We start from the raw sequence: 4684 nt of genomic DNA, 5'->3' as shown, positions 1-4684 counted from the left end.
ATTCGCTCAGTTCTTGACAGAGTTTTTGTTTGCCCGAGGTGGGACCCTCTTTTCCCTCATGCTAGTCTTAAGGCCCTAGCTCCCGTTGGCTCGGATCACACACCCCTAATTCTTGATGATGGATCGCGCTCTTTGGGTGTCTCGAGGTTTCATTTTGATGCTTCCTGGCTTCTAGTCGAGGGTTTCAATGGTTTGATGGCTCAAAAAAATTTGTCCTTCCTTTCCTCGAACCGGCGTTCCTTTGGACCGATGGATGACTGGCACCAATGCTCCTATTTCCTCCGTAGATTCCTTAGAGGTTGGGCCAGAAACCATTTTGCAGAGTCAAGGAATGACAAAGCAAGGTTGGCAGCTCAGATAGGCGTCCTGGACGATCGTGCGGATTCAATTGGGTTGTCCTTGAATGAATGGCATTCCCGTTATGGGTTAGAAGAGGCGTTGTTGGCCATTCATAGGCAGGAGGAAATTTACTGGAAACAACGCGGTACTATCAACTGGACCCTCAAGGGGGACTTGCCCACAGCGTATTTCTTTGCTATTGCTAATGGTAGACGGCGAAGGTGCTTTATTGATATCCTTATTATTGACGGTGTCAGGACTTCTGACCCACTGGTCATTATGCGGCATGTGGTCTCCTTCTTCGCTAACCTTCTTGCGGCTAAACCCGTGCTTGGCTTCAAGCTGGCTGCGACCTTCTGGGCCCCGTGTGACCAACTTTCGAGCGCTGACAATGAGAACATTCTTATTCCCCCTTCGGAGGAGGAAATTTTTGAGACGATTCACTCTGCCACTTATAATGCGGCGCCAGGCCCGGACGGCTTTTCTATTCCTTTTTTTCGACAATTCTGGCCTCAATTAAAAGGCCTAATCTTGGCTATCACTCAAGGTTTTGGCTGGGGACTGTAGACATCTCGCGACTCAACTACGTAGTCCTTACCCTCATTCCTAAAGTTAAAGGCGCAGACGTAATCTCCCAATTTAGACCTATTGCTCTCATTAACAACTTTGCTAAGATTCTAGCTAAGGGTATGGCTGTGAAGCTGTCCCCGATCGCTCATCGAGTCATTAGCCCCTTCCAATCTGCTTTCATTAAGGGAAGATTCATCCTGGATGGGGTGTTGTGCCTTCACGAGATTATCCATGATTTGTGATGCAAGAACACCAAGGCTCTAGTGCTCAAGCTCGATTTTGAAAAGGCGTACGATTCAGTTAGTTGGAGCTTCCTTCGCCAAGTGTTGTTGGCCAAGGGGTTCGCTGGCTCGGTGGTCCATCGCCTGATGCAACTGGTCTTGGGGGGCCACACGGCGGTGGCAGTTAACGGGCAGACCAGTAACTTCTTTGCGAATGGTAGGGGCTTGAGACAAGGGGATGCGGCGTCTCCCTTGCTTTTCAACTTTGTGGCTGATGCTCTCTCCCGCATTTTGGCTCGTGCAGCGGCTGCTGGCCATATTGCGCCTGTTAGTTCTCACCTTCTTCCTAATGGCATCTCTCATTTACAATATGCGGACGACACAATCATTTTGGTGGAGCTGAATGATCATTCCATCACTAATCTGAAATTTATTCTTCTATGCTTTGAAGCCCTGTCGGGTCTTAAAATCAACTTCTCTAAGAGCGAGGCAATTGTGACTGGGGTCTCTGACGAGGAGGCGCAATGGGTGGCCCACCTTCTGAATTGCTCTCTCGGAGCCTTCCCTTTTAAATATTTGGGCCTTCCGATTTCCCCTCTTAAGGTGTTGGCTAAAGATTTTGCCCCGGTTGTCCTCATGGGAGGTCGGTACAACTCCCAAGCGGGCAAGGTTGCCCTCACCAATCCCTGCCTATCCTCGCTCCCGATGTTCCTTATGGGATTCTATCTGCTGTCCGAAGGGACACACTCAGGCTTCTATAAGCACAGGGTTGCTTTCTTCTGGAACTCCTCCGATAATAAACGTAAATACAGGATGGTTAAGTGGGATCTCATCTATAGACCCAAGAGCATGGGGGGTCTAGGCATCATCAACACCAGAATCATGAATAAATGCTTGTTACTAAAATGGTGGTGGAAGATTATGACCCTTGATGACCGTCCCGTGTGGCTTAATATCCTAAAAGCGAAATATTACCCTTCTTCCAGCCCTATGCTCGCTACCGCTTCTGGTGGCTCTCAATTCTGGCGCCAGCTAGTTAGCATCAGATCGGCTTTTCAGTCCCTTGTGAAGTTTTTTGTTCGTAATGGTAAGTCCACGCGTTTTTGGTTAGACTGGTGGGTTGGTGACACCACGCTAGCGGTGGCCTACCCGACTCTGTTCTCGTTTTGTGCTGACCCTGAGATCTCTATCTTTGAGCTCTCGGCTCACGGTTGGGTTCTTGATTTCCGGCGCTCTCTTTCCCCAGTAGAGTTGGAAGATTGGCATTGTCTTATTGCCTGCTTCCCCTTGCTCTCGGAGGAAGAGGACTCCGTGGTTTGGCCCCATGCCTCTTCGGGGCGTTTTTCGGTTAAGTCGACTTATTTGAAACTTTTCGCTGGGTCCCGCATGGATAAGTTTAAGTTCATTTGGTCTGCCCGTATCCCTCCCAAGATCAAGATCTTCCTATGGCAAGCTTACCGTCGCAAACTTCCAGCGGCTGACCAGATTGAGAAGAGGAATGGACCGGGCTCAGACTCCTGTCAACTTTAGGGTGCCCTTGAGAACACTGAGCATATCTTTTTCCACTGTTCCTTGGCTAAATTCACATGGAGTTGTATTAGACGTTGGCTTGGGGTTAATTGGTACCCATCCTCCTTTGGTGATTTGAGGCAGTGCATCAACTCCCTAGTAGGCCGGTCTAAGAGGGTTTTCTTGGTGGGCTGGGCTGCGATGTGTTGGGCGCTCTGGACTACTAGGAACAAGTTAACTATTGAGCACATTTTCCCTACTAACCCTGTCAACTGCTTATTTAAAGCTACTATCTTTTTGCAGCAGTGGAGATCATTGATTAAGGACGGGGATCTACAGGCTTTCGATGACATATTATCCAGAATCAATTCTACGGCGTCTACCATGCTGCAGCACTCTAGGCGAACCTCCTCAGTAGTCTTGGCTGGTGCTTGGGTGGCCTGCGTGCCAATTAGGCTCGATGCCTTGTATCTGCACTTCTTATGTGGCTGATTTAAACTTATGTGGTTCGTGGTGGTTGTGACTCTGCCTGGTGGCTTTATTTATAAAGTCGGGCTATCGCCTTTTCTCTAAAAAAGAGTATACACCGGAGACATACACATCCTCAAATATGTACGTCCATTATACCTGGGGGCTTCTTATACAGAAGCTTATTACTATTATTGTTCGAGCATTAAAGCTCACCACATACGTATGTTTTCCTCGTATGTACCTTTTCTTTGCCATTATATGCATCGATATGACTTAAGTTTTGGCCAAGCTGGGTTGCTTGGCTCCTGTGCTTATGCCCTACATTCCCGTTAGTTCGGCTAGGGCATAAAGGGAGCACCTCTGCAATTTTTACTGTCGGGTCATCCGGACGTGTACCTTAGACTGGGTGAAGCCAAAAGCTAGCATTCTTAAGGGAATATTCGATCGGCGGACTAAAGATGTTTTTTACTGTTTACACTATGAACCCCCAAATGTTACATATACTGCGGTTTTTTAATCCTAGTTCGGACATGCACGATAAAAGCATGCTCACCTAGGGAAAGGAACCCTTAACGGAACTATTCTCTCTGGAAGATGTTTCTTACTATCATAGTGTAATATAACATAGCTAGTCGGATACTTGTCTGTTCAAGCAATTATGACCCCTATGCCTGGTTTCCATGCGTACCCCGGTCTATATTACCGAGCGGGTATTGGGAAACACTCCGCACCTTTGGGTCCAGAGGTCGAAGCAAAAAGGTCTGCCATGACAAATGTTTTACAATCCGGCTAGGGACAAATTTGTCCATTGAAGTACATAGTCACTTGGAATCAAAAACTTCCTCTTCTATGTCGTCCAACAGGTTGTCTAGCTTACAATCCTGCTGAGAATATTCTGAGGCTAATTTTACCTGGTCATATACCAGACTAACGGGAATTTCTTTTCCATCTGACCCTAAAGGCCGACCCGAGCCATATGATTCGGATCAAGCTTGGTATACCTTGTTTTCACCATGACCGAGGCCTCTCATGAACCTTCTCGACAAGCCGATATCTTCCATAATCGGAAACACTGCCGCGCTCCCTTAAATAGTTGTACAAGCTCCTCCATACTTCCCAGAGGGGAGGCGGATGGCCATAAGGCCTTGGCAATGCCCCGCATCGCCTGCCGAGCTCGCTCGTGCAGTTGTGACAGCTCTTATATCAGATCGCCTGAGAATCTGGACATCTCCTCTTTGGGACGACGGGTCAGCATACTTACAGACATAACTCTATCAGTTCCTTTCCTTGTCGAATTACATGGAGGTTAGTTCGAACACATACTAAAAATGCCGCCTCAGAGCCTCTTATTTTCCTTCACGGAGTCAGCCAGTTGGGCCCGAACATATGTCAATTCTTTGCCCAGCTGGGTAATGGAATCCTGGAGTTTGTTTTTCTCCTCCCTGACCCGTGTAAGTATACGTTCGCCAGCGGCCAGTTGCCTTTGAGCTCCTTGTTCGCCCTCTTGTGCGACTTCCCGAGTCCCTCCCGGATTATCTGATGATCCTATCATCAGATATGCAATGATGTTAGCA

Source organism: Triticum aestivum, chromosome 4B (genome assembly GCF_018294505.1).
Source record: "Triticum aestivum cultivar Chinese Spring chromosome 4B, IWGSC CS RefSeq v2.1, whole genome shotgun sequence".
Lineage (NCBI taxonomy): Eukaryota > Viridiplantae > Streptophyta > Magnoliopsida > Poales > Poaceae > Triticum > Triticum aestivum.
The sequence above is the reverse complement of the archived record's forward strand: the minus strand, read 5'-3'. Positions refer to the sequence as shown.